General features: G+C 38.1%; 1 protein-coding gene across 10 annotated transcripts in view; it reads right to left on the reverse strand.

The window, feature by feature from the left end:
- The window catches only part of pdm3 (pou domain motif 3), a 1342109-nt gene that overhangs the window by 859787 nt on the left and 462322 nt on the right, over positions 1-20000 (reverse strand). The window lies entirely within an intron of this gene.

Consider the following 20000-nt stretch of genomic DNA (forward strand, 5'->3'; position numbering starts at 1 on the left):
GCTGCAGTACATGGGCGCCTAGCAAACCTCAGAACAGCATTCCGACATCTTAATAAGGAATCATTCAGGACCCTGTACACCGTGTACGTTAGGCCCATATTGGAGTATGCGGCACCAGTTTGGAACCCACACCTAGCCAAGCACGTAAAGAAACTAGAGAAAGTGCAAAGGTTTGCAACAAGACTAGTCCCAGAGCTAAGAGGTATGTCCTACGAGGAGAGGTTAAGGGAAATCAACCTGACGACACTGGAGGACAGGAGAGATAGGGGGGACATGATAACGACATACAAAATACTGAGAGGAATTGACAAGGTGGACAAAGACAGGATGTTCCAGAGATTGGACACAGTAACAAGGGGACACAGTTGGAAGCTGAAGACACAGATGAATCACAGGGATGTTAGGAAGTATTTCTTCAGCCACAGAGTAGTCAGTAAGTGGAATAGTTTGGGAAGCGATGTAGTGGAGGCAGGATCCATGCATAGCTTTAAGCAGAGGTATGATAAAGCTCACGGCTCAGGGAGAGTGACCTAGTAGCGATCAGTGAAGAGGCGGGGCCAGGAGCTCGGACTCGACCCCCGCAACCTCAACTAGGTGAGTACACACGCACACGTACACGCACACACACACACACACACACACACACACACACACACACACACCCACGTATATATAACAGGCCTAGTGTCTAATCGACGTGCCACATGTGCCTAGGACAGAATGGTAACTAACACACACACACACCGTCTGTGTGGTAACATATCAATTAAGAAAAGGTTATTAAAAATTTTTTGATTATACACTTAGAGAATAATTAACGGAATTTATTCAGTAAAAAAAATTAATACGCAGTTTGTATTTATCAAGACACTTAGAAAACTTTTGATAGACTTCCATTGCGACAGAATTCTCCTTTATTAACTAATAACTAATTTGATAGTAGCAAAATACAGGAGGAATATGGGGCAAATTATTACAATGAAGGAAAAACTTGAGAAAATAATGCAAACAGTTTATGATGAAAAATGTCCTTGTGGGAAGATATTACAAACGGAGTGACACAAAATTTTCTAATTGCCCAAATAATGATTTTAATTTTTGTAAATGATTAACAACTGTAATGAAAATCTATGTGAATATGCTTGTGTATGATGTAGAAATCCTAGATAAAATAAATAATGAATACGTGTAAAACATTACAGGATAACTTGGATAAACTGTGTGAAACGAATAATAGAGAGAATACAATTTTATCCTGAAAAATGCCATGTAATGGGAGTGAGAAACAGAATCAGGACAAATGAATATAAACTAAAAAAAATATTCGAAGCATTAGAACATTATAAAAGGTTAAAAAGAAATGTCGATATAACTAATCCAGCATTGATTAGGAAAAAAAAACTGATTGAGATCATGAGTAAAAAACATAATGCGAACAAGAAATAAGAAATTAAAGCTGAGGAGCAGTCCCAAAGAATACGAGAAAAATAGTTAACGAGAATTTGAGAGGATAACACGCAACTTTAAAGGTTGCCTTAAAGAAATTGCTCGTGTACTTGAATGTTAAGAAAAAAGGTGAGCAGCGAGGATCTGCAAGCAGCAGCAACTGAAGGAAGACTAACAACAGCAGAGAAATAGCTTCAATACTCAACTCATCCTTCAGGTTTGTGTTTACAGCTGACCATGACACGAAGATTTCATTGCACTGCCTGAGATTGACACACTACAGCTTAACATAATACTAAGAAAATTAGCATCTCAAGCGACACGGGAGAGAGGACTTGAACACTCGATTTTAGGTAAAAAAAATTTTAGACTTAATAGGGGTAAATGGCATAAAATCTCAAAAAATCAAATAGTGACGAAAATAAACTTTTCACAATAGAAGATTCTACCTAATAATTTTATAACTCTTTAATTGCAAATAGTAACTGGGGCAAAGAAAGCCTCATGAAATATTTCCACGACACGGTACCAAATTTGAGCTTTATTGCTAGGTCTATGGGAAATCGCTAAACCTGCATGGGTCATACAACCCATTGAAGGGCTATCCTTCCTGGAAGAGGATAGCTTCAGTTCCATGGATCAAGAACTCTTCCCCCGCCTTGATGTGACTTTAAGCTTAAATCATCGAAACGGGATTAGCATCTAAACACGCAAAGTTTACTGATGACAGTCCATCAAGATGTTTGCAAACAGTAAATTAACCTTCATATAAAACAGAAGCTAATTGTGGTTGTTGGAGCCCTGGCGTTAGTTCTTGAATTATTCAGGACAACCAGCTGATCATACACTACCCAGAACAGTAATAATGGGGATAATGGCAAGTGCAAAAGTAATAGCAGTAGCAGCATTAGCAGTAGCAGTAACAGCAACAGCAGCAGCAGTTGTAGTAATAGTGATAGTTGTATTAATAGTAGATGTAGTAGTAGTTATAGTAGTAGAGGTAGAAATCTAAAGCCTATCTCAACCTATCCTATGGTAAAAACTTGGTTCACATTTCAAAGCCAGCAGCTAACCCAGAGAAAGCAGAAAAAAGCTTAACCCCCTTTTGTTACAATATATTACTATTTCTATGCATAAATGAAGTAGTTGGACTGCAGTTAATCCTTCTCTTTATAATTAATCGTGACATAAAACCAAGGTCTTCAGCTATAATTTTTTCCATGTGCTCTTCGGCTGATTTTACTACTTCCCCTGCCTCTTCCTGCTATTCACCTCCCGTTCTTTTACTATTACTGTTCCTGATTATCCTACTGTTCCTGCTCCTATTTCTTCTATTTCTACTCCTGTTCTTTCTGCTGCACCGCATTTTTGCTACTGTTTCTCCTCTTGTTTCTCTTCATCCTTACGTTAATTTTGCTCTAGTTTCTCCTGCTCTTTTTCCTCCTGGTCTGCTTTTTCTTCCTACACTTCCTGCTCCTCCTCCCAGCACTTCTGATGCAAGGCAACAGACACGCTCGCACTAATTCCATAAATCATGTTAATTATAAGAGATCTTGGTCAGTGTGTGTGTCTGAGTGTGACTGGATCATGTCTCTCAAGCGAGTGAAAGAGAGAGAAAAAGAGAGAGAGCGAGAGTATACGTCTTATATTTGCACCAATTTCTGGAATTGTCATTCTCCCCACCCTCTTATGTATCGTTATGCTGCAACGAGGCAATGAGGATACCAAGTGTTTAATGAAACACTTAATATCCTCATTGCCCTTCTAAAGTCTCTCGGTGCAGGCTAACAGATTTTAATGCTATGTATTTAACCCAATCTGTATGATGGAATATGGTAATTTAACTGTCATAAAGGATAGGGTAGCAGCACATTTCTAATGAATTCGGTTTTGGTAAAAAAAAAAAAAGCATCTTCGACCTCCCTCTCTCTCTTCCCTTCTCTTTAAGTGGGATAGAAAGAGTACTGATAATGAAAAGTAGGTCAAAGAGGTACGGGATAGCTTAATGAAGCAGAGGTAAAGTGTGCACCAAAAGGAGGGTGATGAAAGAGGAAAAGATGCATTCGAGAGATTTTCACAATGGGAAGAAATATGGAGTGAAAAGAAGGCTATACGAATGATGAGGTAGCGAAAAATGAAAGAAAATGAGAGGATAGATGAGCCTCTTTCAGCAAATTTTTCTGGGAATAAACAGTTTTGGAGAGAGATTTGCATAAGAACAACTGGGAAGCAAATGAACTTGATAGTTAATTACACTAATAACCCTCACATAGGTGAGAGAAGCTTACGACAACGTTTCAGTCCGGATTTGACCATTGACGTTTTGGTCTGTCTTGGACCATGTACGTTTCGGTCCGATTTGGACAATTTACAACTCACATAACGAATGGTCCAAGTCGGACCGAAATGTCTATGTGCGGAATATTTGTGTAGTGTTCCAGTCACGGTATTGTGCTTTTTTCTTCGTTCTTGATAGTTTAAAATCGAAAGAGGGAAGATGTTACATGGGGTGGAGGAAGGTACTGGAAAAATGAAGAGGTGTTAAATATTGTTGATCAATGGGTGGCAGTGATTTCAAGCACTGGGCAGGGAGGAATAACATCACGTAAGTGGAAGGAAGAACCAGAGGTGAGTGTAGGGACAGTGCATGAGGAAGTGGATAGAATGAAAATAGGTTGAGCACCTGGGACAGATGGTTCAGGACAGAGATGTTGACAGCAGGTGAGAGGCGTAGTTTAGGTATTATTAATGAATTCGTTCAAGAAACGCTTAAAATAAGGAAAAGATACCTAAAAATTGACACAGAGCATACACAGTTTCACTGTATAAGGAGAAAAGTGGATAATAGAAATTGTAAGAATTATTGGGAATAAGCCCGTTGTCTATACCCTGTCAAGTGTAAAGCAAAATTAATGTTGATAATTTAAGGGCAAGACAGAATGTAGGGAATGAGGAGACAAAGTGTTCCCAATGTAGCGTTTAACTGAACAATAGTTATATGATAGTATGGATAACATTTTAATGGGTATACACATACAGCAGTTCATCAATTATTCAACAATATAAATATAGTAAAAGAAGCTCTATTGATTTTTGTTTCATAATTTTTGTGCTAATTATTATTATTATTACTATTATTATTATTTCACAGTTTTCGTTCTGCTTAAAAATGAAAAGCCGTTTTATGCCATATTTCGTATTTCGTAATACTAAGCATACATCTGAATGTTCCCCTATCCCTTAAAATAATTAAAAAAAATAATTCAAGAAAGCCAATTTTATCTGATGCTTATTGCAAAAATATTCAGTCATTTTCTCACATTCGTTCCTCATTTTTATCGAAAAAGAGAGTAAACAACAAAAGGTGTAAATCGAGTGGGTGTAAACAGAATGGGCTGGGTGAAACAGACTTTTGAGACAGAAGGAGTTGTAAAAACAATCGGCGTGTGTAAATCTAAAGGGGAGTGTAAATTAAGGGTGTGTGGACCGAGAAAAATCACACAAAGACAAACAAGCAGTGGTGTAGGTTGTGAGTTTGGTGTTTTTATTTTGTAAATCGTCAAGGCGTAAGTGAGTTGAGTAAAATGCGTATTGTTTAAACTGAAAAGTGTGAGATGTTTAGAATGTATTTTCCGTGAAAATGTCCATCTCTAAAATTGTTTCTAGGGAAATATTTCAAAAAATATTTTACGCATTCGTTTACACACACAAAAAAAACACAAAACACACACACACACACACACACACACACACACACACACACACACACACACACACACACACACACACACACACACACACACACATGCTTTGTTTTAAATCACTGAAAAACCATTAGACAGAAATGAATAATGCACTTGAAAAGCAAAAACCGGCTAACTATCGAACGGTTGGGTTTCCGATCAACAATGTTTTGTGCATCAATTATCAACCTATTACAACATACACAAATTATTCAAGAAGCAAATGGTTATATAATGTTTATTTGAGAGTTTAGAAAAGCTAACACCGAGTTCCTCGTGATAGGTTAATGTAAACTATAAAGACACAGGAGGAGTACAGGATTATTAACTTTTTTATAACAATGAGATATATATTGTGGGAAAAGAAAATGTATATAAAGATGTAAAATGTCTTTCATGGAAATTGTCAACAGTGAAATTCCACAGAAAACGATTCTTGACTCCACGAGGTGTAAACATAATGCAAAATATTCTATGCAACTTGAGTAATAATTACCCTAAAACCTCTTAAGAAGACGAGCAAATTGAGTCTCTCTAATGACATATGGATGACCAAAATTAATATAAATTTGGAAGAATTTGAATACAGGTCATATGAACGTAATATGAGTAATAGAATATTGAAAAAAACAGAGGAAACAAGGCACAGTTATTGTATGATTGTCACAGGAAGGTCACGTAAGTAAGATCACGATACATACGATACCCTGGAAAAGTTAAAAGCAGCCTTCAGCCATAAGAATGGAGAAATGCTGAGAAGCCTGTTTACAACGAATGCCAGAAGAAAATGATATATTAATCGGTACGGAAGTGCTCACACTTAAAAAACTGCATATAAGATATACACAAATAAAAAAAAATACTGCGAAATGGTAGAATATGTGAAGAGGGAGTTAGAGGTAATCAGTCCGTCAGCCTAGGAATGTGTTCGGTCCATCGGTTTTGATGAACGTACAGCATATGCACCGGGAAGGAACTTATATAATGGAAACATGTGAAGAGAGGCAGTCAGTGGCAGCGTCACAGGTGATCAACAACCGCTAGTGGAAGCAGGTCATACTTAGCCTATTTTCATGACCTATTTCTACTAGTGGACTCTGCCGTACCTGTCTCAAGTACATAAACCTCGTCCTGGTGCATGTGCTGTATTTTTTATCAATGACAATGAACTAAGAACATAATCTCGGGGCTGTGGAATGGCTTAACTTATATTCCGCGTTAAATCATCTACCGTTTCTTTCTGTATTAGATTAATAAAGTCGCTGGTTGCCGACAAGTTTCCACGATTATATTCACAAGGTCTTTTAAAACAAAAATATAACAAAAAATAGGCAGGTATGAAGCCCACATCAAGCACTCTACGGGATTGAACTACCACACATCCGGTGACATAGAAGCAGGCATAGAAAAGTTTTGTAGCCTTTCTTTTGAAGAAAAGGAAGGTAAGAGGAGACTAAGAGATACTGTGCAAAGGTGCAAGATGAGGTGTTTGAAAATTTTATATTACATACACACACACACATAAATATTGATGTGGTTATTGCTACGCGAAAGGCATAGAGCTATCATTCATCTCCTTGTTCTTGTCCAGACCAGAGCTTTGGTGAGATGGGTAAGGAAGAAGGATGGGTAAGGATAGAAATTTTGGAAAAGGGTGGGAGGGGGGAGAGAGGTAGGATATGAAAGGTAAGTGGCCCAACCACTTTGGTGTAATTTAAAAAGTGTACGTGAAATGATAAGATATTCTTTAAGGGGTATAAGACAAACCCATCAGAGTCACATAGATATAACAGATATATAAGTACATGACTCTGAATTGGTAGTAATTATACAAGTTGCAATTGCTTTTTTTTCATTCAACTCCTCCTGGTGGTTAATTTGCATAATATATATATATATATATATATATATATATATATATATATATATATATATATATATATATATATATATATATATATATATATGTAACGTGCCGAATAGGTAAAAATTGCTATTTTTTTTAAACTGCAACTCTCTTCTTACCGAACAAAGCAAGCGAAAATTTGAGTATGCAATAATTTGCAAAAATCATTCTGAAGCTAAGGGAAAAAATCAATTTCCTTGTGTTGTTTATTAAATTATTGTAAACCTATCTAAAATATATTTAGTTGGATTAGGCTAAATTAAATTGCTCTTGTTATAATGCTAGGTAAGTTTTCTAAGGTTCTTTTGGTACAAAATTATTAATTTTTACATTAACATAAATGAAAAAAAATCTTTAAACGTATAAGAGAAAATTTTAGAAAGGACTTTATTTTAAACGAGTTCTTGCTAACTGACCAGTTTTACCTATTCGGCAAGACATATATATATATATATATATATATATATATATATATATATATATATATATATATATATATATATATATATATATATCTTGTCATACCGAATAAGGGTCATTTTTGCCGAATAAGCAGTGAAAATTATTTATGCAATAAATATGCGCAAATCAATCTGAACATATCGAAAAAAAAAAAATATCATTGATTTTAATTAATATTAAATAAATTTAAACTGATCTCTGATGCATTTAGTAGAATTTAGCAAAAATAAATTATGTTAGACCTGGAACGGTTATTTCAGATCTTTACGAGATTTCAATGTTAGGTTTCGTGTAAAGGTTAAAATCTACACTATTTGAGAGAAAAAGTATATTTAAATGCATTATATGTTACTATGTAAATCACCTACGGTGGATCCCCTCTTGCGTTGTTTACAAATAATGGATTCTCTGGAGAATCAAGGCAATATATCGATACTCACCTGCATATGAGTCACATGCACTGACATGAGGTGAGAAAAGGTCACACATTATGACCCATGAAGTGAGCGTTGGACTATAATTTTGTCCTGTTTGAGAGTACGTCAAATACAGAAGGATCGTCTCAAGATTAAGACCCGCGCCAGGACTCCGGTCGTGGCGAACATTATACATACATGCACGTCACATAGTGTGACCCTGAGAGGAGTGTGCACTGACGTAAATTATTCCTTTCTCGGTTGACTGCCTGGAGTAACATCGACATGCATATACACAAACACAAGTATGCAGACCAAACCTTACTTTGGACAAAGTTTCGCCCTAAGGAGGAGGAGAGGCATGCTTGTGCTACTAGGTCTGATGCTTTGCTCTTTCCTTAAGTGGAAGTGACCTGACTAGGTGGGTCATTGGAAAATTGGAGAGGGGAACATGGACCTGCTTCGCATGGGTCAGCAGGCCTGTTGCAGTGTTCCTTCTTTCTTATGTTCTTAACGTGAAAGAAAGTTCGAATAAGAAAAGCAAGTGACTAGAAGGCAATAAACGTGGTTAGGAATAATAACTGTTTATTAAGCAAATTTCAGATTTTATATTACATCCAAGACAAATGTTCAAACTGCTCTTCGTGACATTCTAAGCATCCGTCATGATCATCCCACTCATTCTTCTAGCTATGGGTACTCTTAATAACATTCAACCATTCGTCATTGTAGCAACAGCGTTCATCCTCTCAGCTATGGTTAACTGATTTATAATTATGATTCATGATTATCACAATAAGCGTCCTGATGCAAATTAACACCAGCGTCATAATAATCATAATCACCTCCGGTTCAGAGCACAGTGGATGTTCCCTCATTGTCCCAAAGCTGTTGTTGTCGTTGTTGCTGTTGTTGGTGTAGCTGCTTTTGTTATTGTTGCTGCTGCTGTTATTCCTAGTACTATTGTTGTTGCTACAGCTGCTGCTTCTGCTCTTGCTGGTTTTGTTGTAGCGTTACTATAGTTATTGTTGCCAGTGCTGTTGTTTAAGCTTTTGCTGCTACTGCTGCTGCTATTATTGTAGTTGCCGATGCTTCTGGTACTACTGATATTGCTTCTGGCAGGATTTTATGTTACTTCTGTTACTTTTGTATACATGTGCTTTGCTGTTTTGTCCTCCCTTCTTATCTTTCGACTTAATTCTAAATCATACGAGTACTTCCCCTTCTCTTTCTTAGCCCAGCACTGCCGACGTTCTAATAAATAGCATTGAAAACATTTCTCACGTAGAACGTAGATCAGATTAGACAGTTAAGCAATCCTAATTGGTTACTGAACACTGGTCGGCTAGGAGATGTCGGATGGGCCGGTCGGCAGACTAGATGAGCTAGCCACTCACATAACACTTGGAGACGCCACTGGGAAAAAATTCAAGGAGACGAAAAGACTCACAGTTGAATACCCAGCCGATAACTCTCACAGTTTTGCTACAATATTTTCGTTACACCCTGTAAATTATTACCCCGGCTACCTGTCAACTGTTTAATTAGCTTTACGTTGCTTTGATCGAACAGGTGTGGAAAATTTTAATCTATCCAATATCAAATACATTTTAGAATGCCATATAAATGTAATTGTTTCGTGGACATTTTTTTTAAACAAATTGCCTCTACATTTAGCAATCAAAATTTGTGAAATTTAGTAATGAGGGATTAGGGAAAAGTACATTTTTTTTGTAACTAGTTAAGCGGGCTTCTTTGTCATTGCAATTGTCTGCGCAAATGTATCCAGTGGTGGTCACGTAATGCCTGGGATAAAGATGTGATGGTAAGTGTGGCGGAGTTCGAAGAATTAGACTTAGCACTGAGCAACTCCCTTTTTTTGACTCGTACTTGGTTTATAGATGCTACCCCAAAACACTTTTTCAGTGCCTATATATATACACGTGTGTGTGTGTGTGTGTGTGTGTGTGTGTGTGTGTGTGTGTGTATTTTGAGTATGTTACGTGTGTTTTGCTTATGTGTATTTTGAGTGTGTTTTCAGTATGTTGTGTGTGTTTTGTTTGTGTATTTTGTGTGCTTTGTGTATACGTTTTTTGTGATTTTTGCACGTATGTTTTGTGTATGCCTGTTCCATATATGTATTTTGTGTGTTTTTTGTGAGTATGTGAGTTCGTGCTTTTGCAGAAATTTGTTTTGTATATGTGTGAGTGCTCACCTATATGTGGTTGCGGGCGTTGAGTCACAGCTCCTGGCCACACCTCTTCGCTAGTCACCACTAGGTCACTCTTTCCCCACTCCAAGAATCTCAGCATACCTCTTTTTAAAGCTATGTATGGATCTTGCCTCCACTACCTCAATCTCCAAATTATTTCACTTCCTGACACCTCTAAGGCTTAAGAAATACTTCTTAACAGCCCTGTGGCTCATATGAGTTTTCAACTTCTAGTTGTGGCCCCTTCTTCCTGTGTTACTTCTTTGAAGCATTCTATCCTCGTCCACCTTGTCAGTTCCTCTCAGTATTTTATACTAGTGTCATCAGGTTGAATTCCCTTAACCTCTACTCACAAGACATACCCCTTAGCTCCAAGACTAGTCTTGATGCAAACTTTTGTACTTTCTGCAATTTCGTGACATGTTTGACCAAATGTGGGTTCCATATTCCAATATGGGCCTGACGTACACGGTGTTCAGTGTCGTGAATGATTCCTTAGATGTCGAAATGCTGTTCTCAGGTTTGCCAGGCACACATATGCTGAAGCGGTTATTTGATTGATGTTCACTTCGGGGACATGCTAGGTATAATGCTCACCCCAAAATCCTTTTTCTTAAGTGAGGCTTGCAGCCTTTGACCCCCTAGCCTGTACTTCGTCTGCGGTCTTCTTTGTCCTTCCCTAAGCTTCATGCCTTTGCACTTGGCGGGCTTAAATTCCAGAAGTCATTTGTCGGACCAGCCTTGCAACCTGTCCAGATCCTTTGTAATCTTACTTGATCCTCGTCCGCATATAATCTCATTAGTTTCACATCATCAACGAACAGGGACACCTCTCAATCAATTCCTTCCATCATATTATTCACATATACACGAAACAGCGTCGGACCTTCGACTGACCCTCGTGGAACCCCACTCGACATATTGGCCCACTCTGACCCCTCAGAGTTGTTTCCTTCCTGTCAGGTATTCCCAGATCCAATTCAGTGCTTTCCCTACTATTCCTGCCTGCTCATCCAGTTTCTGAATCAATCTCTTATGTGGTACTGTGTCGGAAGCCTTCTTACAGTCCAAAAACATGTATTTACCCGTCCCTCTCTCTCCTGTCTTATTTCTCTTACTTTGTCATAGAACTCGAGTAGATTTGTGACACAGGATTTCCCATGTGCTTCACCATTCCTCTTCTAATAATCTTTTCCATAACTTTACATACTGTTCATGTCACTGACACTGGTCTATAGTTTAATATTACTTGTCTTTCTCCTTTCTTAAAAACTGGAACTACATTTGCTGTCTTCCACACCTCAAACAGTTGCCCTGTTTTGATGGATTTATTGAGATTATTGCTTGCTGCACACTCAGTTCCTCTCCTCCCTCTCTCAGGACTCACGGAGAGATATTATCTGCGCCCACTGCCTTCGAGGTATCTATTTCACCTAGTTGTTTCTTCACCGCGTACATGGTTATGCGCAGTGTTCCAGCACTTGCTGGATTCTGTTTCTTTTTTATAAACAGAACTCCTGATTTCTGTTTCTTTCATTATTAACAGAACTCCTGGCTTGTTTCACCATGAACGGTGATTTTTTCCTCCACGATCAGTGTTTTTGTTTGTTTTTCCACTATGAGCGGTGCTTTTTAGCTTCTCTTCATTCCACCGTGAACAGTGCTTTCTGCTTCTGTTTTTTTTCTGCTGTGAACAGTACTTTTTTGCTTCTCTTTCTTCCACTGTAACCAGTATTTTTGCTTTGTTTCTTTCTTCCACTAGGAACGGCGGGTTCAACTTTTGTTTCTTCCTCCATGAACGATGTTGTTTGCTGCTGTTGCTGGCACATTACATTCTTACATTCATATTGGAGTGCTAAACCCATAAGGGTCATACAGAACCTTGGTGAGAGAGGGAGGGAGGGAGGGGGAGAAACTGAAAGCATTCAGGCATGATTCAAGAAACTGGTGCACTGGACAATGTTGCTCCCACCATGAGCTGAGCTTCCTGATTCTAACTTATATTATGGATCACATCTCAAACGCCACCTCTGTTTATTTAATGGGCGTGATAAAGTATTCTCAGAAATTCGAGGAAAGATTTATGGCAACATCGTGTGTACATACAAGAAAAGAAAGCTGAATTAGTAAATATATACATAAATATATACATGAATAATGTACACTTGAATAATGTCAGGAAAGAAGACACGAACCAGAAAATTCGAACTTATTTTTCTTCATGTATATGTAATTATCTTTATTAACTATATTAGACACTTAAATTAATTACATTTATCTCTGAATATTTTAGCGAGAGATCTCGTTAAGTCCGGCATTAATTATTAACATTTATCAGAAGAAGAGTTTATTAATTCTTTGTTAACCTTTTACAGCAAGAGCATCTTTACTGCTTGTTAACTTATGTTACAATGAAGGCAAATTGATTTTTTATTCAGTCAACGTATCTCGTACATTTTTTATCCTGGCATCTATTTTGTTTTAAGTTTCAAAATTTTCTCTATTTAATGAATATATTTCTCGAAATGTGGACTCCATTCTACAGATGCATATTCGGTGGTGGTGGAGATAATACATCTGTCAGACGATAAGATAAAACTTTACTTTGACTCAGATCTATGTCCTCCGAGGACCCAATCAGCGGAGATTCAGGTAAAACGTTTAATGACTATCGTTGGCGTTCGGCTCTACCTTGTAAAATATTCTATGATCGCATCACAAGATGTGATGAGAGGATTTCTTCCATATGTAAAAACAAAAGTAACAGAGGCGCACCACTGAGATGCTGCCCAGGATACCTATTATTAAGGCCATCATGAGGACTACCGTGAGACTATCATGAGGACTATCATCAAAGCTATCATGAAGCTTATCATAAAGACCATAAAGCGCATCATATTGACCATCACAAGAACCATCTCAAAGATCATCGCAAAGGCCATCATAAAGACCATAATAAAGACCATTATGAAGTCCATCATAAAAATTTTAAACACGACAAACACACACGCGCATGCACGCGCGCGCGCACACACACACACACACACACACACACACACACACCAGCAGCTCGGACTCGACCCCCGCAACCTCACCTAGGTGAGTACACACACGCGCACACACACACACACACACACACACACACACACACACACACACACACACACACACACACACACACACACACACACACACACACACGGGAATGATAACAGATGCCATCTTTCCAGCGGGATATCAGATCCTGAGGTAAGACAGAGGGAACAGAGGGAGGGGGGTGGAGGAGTGGTACTGTTTATCAAAAACTAATGGGATTTTGATGAGCTGGAGAGAACAGACAGAGGAGAAGCAAGAGACTATCTAATAGGAACACTTCAATCTGCAGGTTCCAAGGTGATAACTGCAGTGATGAATAACCCACCACAGAACAGAAGAGTAATAGAGCGATGGTTGACACACTGGCTAAAGCGGCCTGAAGGGTTCATGTGAACAGGGCAAAGCTACTGATTATGGGTGATTTCGGTCACAAGGAAATCGACTGGGAGAACCTGGAGCCACATGGGGGACCAGAAACTTGGAGAGCTAAGATGATATAGGTAGTACTGAAAAACCTCATATACCAACACGTAAGGGACACTACCAGAGAGAGAGAGAGAGAGAGAGAGAGAGAGAGAGGATGAACCAGCAAGACTGGACCTAGAATTCACCCTGAATAGTGCAGATCGTGATGACATCACTTATGAAAGACCCCTAGGGGCCAGAGACCACGTGGTTCAAAGCTTCGAATACATAGTAGAGTTACAAGTGGAGAGGGAAGAAGGAAGGACAGGACGAATGAACCCGAACTACAAGAGAGGGGACTACACAAGAATTAAGAATTGCCTGCACGGGGTTCAGTGGGACAGAGAACTGGCAGGAAAGTCAGTAAACGAGGTGATGGAATCAGTGACAACAATATGGAAGGAAGCTGAGGAGAGGTTTGTAGCCAAGGGTAAAAGAAATAACTAGAAAGCCAGGATGAGCCCTTGGTTCACCCGAAGGTTTAGAGAGGCCAATACTAAGTGTGCTAGAGAATGGGTGAAGTATAGAAGGCAAAGGACCCAGAAGAATAAGGATAGCAGTCGTAGAGCCAGAACTGAATATGCGCAGGTAAGAAGGGAGGCCCAACGAAAATACGAAAATGACATAGAAGCGTAAGCCAAGTCTGACCCGAAGCTGTTGTACAGCAACATCAGCAGGGAAACTACAGCCAAGGATCAGGTAATCAGGATGAGGAAGGAAAGAGGAAAGATCACAAGAAACGACCGCGATGTGAAGAGCTCAACACATGATTCAAATAAGTGTTCACAGAAGGGACTCCAGAAAGATGGAGAGGTGGGGGTTCACCAACAACTGTTGGATACAGTACATACAACCGAGGAAGAAGGGAGGAGGCTGCTAAGCGAGCTAGATATTTCAAAGGCGATAGGGCCGGATAACATTTCTCAACACCGAAATTCACACAACTATTTAATCAACTACAGAAACGCATGACTTATCGCCAGAGAAGACAACACTCAATACCAAAGAATCCTGGAATAATCACTTATCTGTACATCCAACAACTTCAACCAGAAAAACGGTTTCTATAACATAGCCGAACCCCTTGCCAGGAAACTTCTTCATCGCTATCCCAATAAGAACATAAGTATCGAGGGACACTGCAGAAGGTCTAGTCATATACTTATTCAGTCTCTTTTAAAAGCTACCCAGGTTTTTAGACTATCACTCTACTTGGAAGATTGTCACATGCAGCTTTCTCCACCTGACGCAGCATTCTCATCCTATAAATACTCACGTATGTTTCACCCAGGTAGATCTGTTTGTGACTTGATTAAGTTCACTGCATGGGCAAAACCTTGTCAATAAACGATCACATTATACTGCTTAAGTGTTTATATTTCCAGTGTGTCGGTATTTTATACAATTTATTTCCATCTCTCATAGGGCCTGAGAGAGGGAGCAGAGGAGCTATGTGTGCCATTAACAACAATCTTCAACATATCTATCGAAACATGGCGGCTACCCGAGGCATCGAAGACAACAAATGTAGTCAATTTTTTTGAACAAGGTGACAGACATTAAACTACAGACCAGTGCCGTTGACATGTATAGTATACAAAGTCATGGAGAAGGTTATCAGAACAGTGGTGGAGCACCTAGAAATGAATGAGCTTATCAACAACAGGGATGGGAAATCCTGTGTCACAAACCTACAGGAGTTCTATGACAGGGTGATAGCAGTAAGACAAGAGAGAGAGAGCGGGGTGGGTAGATTGCGTTTTCTTGGACTGTAAGGCATTTGACGCAGTTCCACACAAGAAATTAGTACAAAAACTGGAGGACAACGCAGGGATATCAGGGAAGGCACCGCAATGGATTAGGGAATACCTGTCAGGAAGACAACAGCGAGTCATGGTACGTGGCAAGGTGTCAGAGTGGGCGCCTGTGACGAGCCGGGTTCCACAGGGGTTAGTCCTAGGATCGGTGCTGTTTCTGGTATTTGGGAATACCAGACGGAATGAATAAATGGACTCTGGAATGAATAGACTCCGAAGTGTCCCTGTTTGCAGATGATGCGAAGTTGATGAGATGAATTCAATCGGAGAAGGACCAGGCAGAACTACAAAGTGATCTTGATAGGCAGCAGGCCTGGTCCAGAAACTGGCTCCTGGAGTTCATCTCCACCAAGTGCAAAGTCATGAAGACTGGAGAAGGGCAAAGAAGATCGTAGACGGAGTACAGCCTAGGGGGCCAGAAACTACAAACCTCACTGAAGGAAAAGGATCTTGGGGTGAGTATAACACCGGGCACATTTCCTGACGCGCATATCAACCAAATAACTGCTTCAGCATCTGGGCGCCTAGCAAACCTAAGAACAGCATTCCGACATCTCAATAAGGAATCGTTCAGGACCCTGTACACCACGTACGTTAGGCCTATATTGGAGTATGCAGCACTAGTTTGGAACCCATACCTAGCCAAGCACGCAAGGAAACTAGAGAAAATGCAAAGGTTTGCAACAAGACTAGTTCTGGACCTAAGGGGCATGTCCTATGAGAAGAGGTTAACAGAAATTGACCTGACGACACTGGAAAACAGGAGAGATAGGGAGGATATGATAAGGACATATAAAATACTGAGAGGAATCGACAAGGTGGACAGAAACAAGATGTTCCAGAGATGGGACACAGCAACAAGGGGTCGCATTTGGAAGTTGAAGACTCACATGAATCACAGGGATGTTAGGAAGCATATTTTCAGTCACATAGTTGTCAGGAAGTGGAATAGTCTGGGAAGTGATGTAGTGGAGGAAGGATCCATACACAGCTTTAAGGTGAGGTATGATAAAATTCATGGAGCAGGATGAGTGATCAAGTAGCGGCCAGTGAAGAGGCGGGGCCAGGAGCTGTGAATCGACCCCTGCAACCACAACTAGGTGAGTACATACACACACACAAACACACACACACATACACACACTCACACACACACACACACTAAAAAATACGTGTTTATCACGGTGTTTATCATCCATCCATTGTTCAAAAATTGTCATAAGAAAATTATATATTTTCCATGGCGACTCAGTGAACTTTCCCCCCCCCCCCTCTCTCTCTCTCTCTCTCTCTCTCTCTCTCTCTCTCTCTCACTCTCACACTTTCTCTCATTCTCTCTCTCTCTCTTTCTTTCTCATTCCCTCTCTATTATATCACACTTTCCTTTTGAAATTCGTAATTCAAGTTTTACTATTTTTGTTCTATTCATATACTTCGTTTTAAAGGTTTTACATTTTGTTTTAGACTAAACTGAAACGTTTGGTGTCTGCAAAAAATATTTGTACCACTCCACATACCCTGTGGTAAATCACTTCCATAGAAATAAAAAATAAATAAATTATGCTAGTACTTTTGACATCTCAAGAGATGTCACTGATTAATGTTGATTTTTCTTTTAACATTTCTTTTACTTTTCTTTCATTCAAAACGCATTTATTTTATTAATATACACTTTTCATAAGACAGTCAAATGGGTGACTGTTTAGCGAGTTTTGAACAGTGATTGTCTGACTTGGCACTGTGGGTGAACCTTTTCTGTTCCCCCGTAAAATATTTTAGCGGCTTATATCTGATATTTCATCTAGTTTCGCTGAGGTTTCTTATATTTAGTCTCACCTAATCTAAGAGAAATTTTCTGCAAACTATTTTATAACAAACGTATATAGACGTAGAGAGGATGATTTTAGTGCAAGTGTGAGCCCATGTGCTTGCTTGATATCTAGATCTCGCGCAGAGAGAGAGAGAGAGAAGACAGAGAGATAGATAGATAGATAGATAGATAGAGAGATAGATAGAGAGAGAGAGAGAGAGAGAGAGAGAGAGAGAGAGAGAGAAATAATAGAGGAGAAAGAAGAGAGAACAGACTATGAAGGAGAGAAGAGAGCATGTATGTGTGTGTAATTACCTATTAGAGCAGAACTCTGCATGGTGTCTCGCCTTCAATACTCATATATATATATATATATATATATATATATATATATATATATATATATATATATATATATATATATATATATATATATATATATATGTCGTGCCGAATATGTAAAACTGGTCAGTTAGCAAGAACTCATTTAAAATTAAGTCCGTTCTGAAATTTTCTCTTATACGTTTAAAGATATATTTTTTTCATTAATGTTAATGTAAAAATTTTTAATTTTGCATCAAAAGAATCTTAGAAAACTTCCCTAACCTTATTATAACAAGCGCAATTTATTTTAGCCTAACCCAACTAAATATATTTTAGATTTGTTTACAATAATTTAATACTAAACAAACACAGTGAAACATATTTTTTTCGTTAGGTTCAGAATCATTTTGGCGAAATTATTGCATACACAAATTCCCGCCTGTCCTATATGGCAAGATGAGCGTTGCTATTTAAGCCAAGATCGCAAGTTCTGCCTATTCGGCACGACATATATATATATATATATATATATATATATATATATATATATATATATATATATATATATATATATATATATATATTGTTTTAATCTTAGTTCGAGATTTTTACCAGTTTGACTGTAATAAACTTTATCGCAAATTTTACAAGGAATCTTATAGACACATCCATCAGCATTTTGGGGGGAATTCTTTATCAAAAGTTTTTTTACTGTATCAAGATTTTTGAATACAACTTTAATATCAAAAGTCTTAAGAAGAGAAGGCATATCAACCAAGTTTTCATGGTAAGGAGAACCAACATATTTTTAGTTGAATAAGGCTGGCTGCCCCTTGCCCTTTTGGATTATAAAAAGTGTTTAGCAACTTTAAAAGATTTATCAATTACATTTCTTGGGTATTTTAAATCATTACCTATTTCATAAATTTTGGATATTTCCTCATCTATGAACTCAGGACTACAAATTCGTAAAGCTCTCAAAAACACTGATGAGAAAACAGTGATGCGAGGAATAATAGTGGACATAGGAACAGTTATTTGTAGGTTTTCTGTAAATTTTAAATTTGAATTCATTATTACCCTTAATAATTAAAACATCTAGAAAAGGCAATGAGTTATTTTCTTAAGGGTAATAATAAATTCAAATTTAAAATTTACAGAAAACCTACAAATAACTGTTCCTATGTCCACTATATTATATATATATATACATATATATATATATATATATATATATATATATATATATATATATATATATAAATATATAAATATATATATATATATATATATATATACATATATACATGTATGTATTTATATTATATATATATATATATATATATATATATATATATATATATATATATTTGGAGTGAGATTAACAATTTAAGAAAGCCTAGAGAACAAATGGATTTGTCAGTTAAAAATAGGAGAGGAGGGTTATTAAATGGAGAGTTAGAGGTATTGGGAAGATGGAGGGAATATTTTGAGGAATTGTTAAATGTTGATGAAGATAGAGAAGCTGTGATTTCGTGTATAGGGCAAGGAGGAATAACATCTTGTAGGAGTGAGGAAGAGCCAGTTGTGAGTGTGGGGGAAGTTCGTGAGGCAGTAGGTAAAATGAAAGGGGGTAAGGCAGCCGGGATTGATACGATAAAAATAGAAATGTTAAAAGCAGGTGGGGATATAGTTTTGGAGTGGTTGGTGCAATTATTTAATAAATGTATGGAAGAGGGTAAGGTACCTAGGGATTGGCAGAGAGCATGCATAGTTCCTTTGTATAAAGGCAAAGGGGATAAAAGAGAGTGCAAAAATTATAGGGGGATAAGTCTGTTGAGTATACCTGGCAAAGTGTATGGTAGAGTTATTATTGAAAGAATTAAGAGTAAGACGGAGAATAGGATAGCAGATGAACAAGGAGGCTTTAGGAAAGGTAGGGGGTGTGTGGACCAGGTGTTTACAGTGAAACATATAAGTGAACAGTATTTAGATAATGCTAAAGAGGTCTTTGTGGCATTTATGGATTTGGAAAAAGCGTATGACAGGGTGGATAGGGGGGCAATGTGGCAGATGTTGCAGGTGTATGGTGTAGGAGGTAGGTTACTGAAAGCAGTGAAGAGTTTTTACGAGGATAGTGAGGCTCAAGTTAGAGTATGTAGGAAAGAGGGAAATTATTTCCCAGTAAAAGTAGGCCTTAGACAAGGATGTGTAATGTCACCGTGGTTGTTTAATATATTTATAGATGGGGTTGTAAATGCGAGGGTCTTGGCAAGAGGCGTGGAGTTAAAAGATAAAGAATC

The sequence above is a fragment of the Cherax quadricarinatus genome, chromosome 34 (genome assembly GCF_038502225.1).
Source record: "Cherax quadricarinatus isolate ZL_2023a chromosome 34, ASM3850222v1, whole genome shotgun sequence".
Classification (NCBI taxonomy): domain Eukaryota; kingdom Metazoa; phylum Arthropoda; class Malacostraca; order Decapoda; family Parastacidae; genus Cherax; species Cherax quadricarinatus.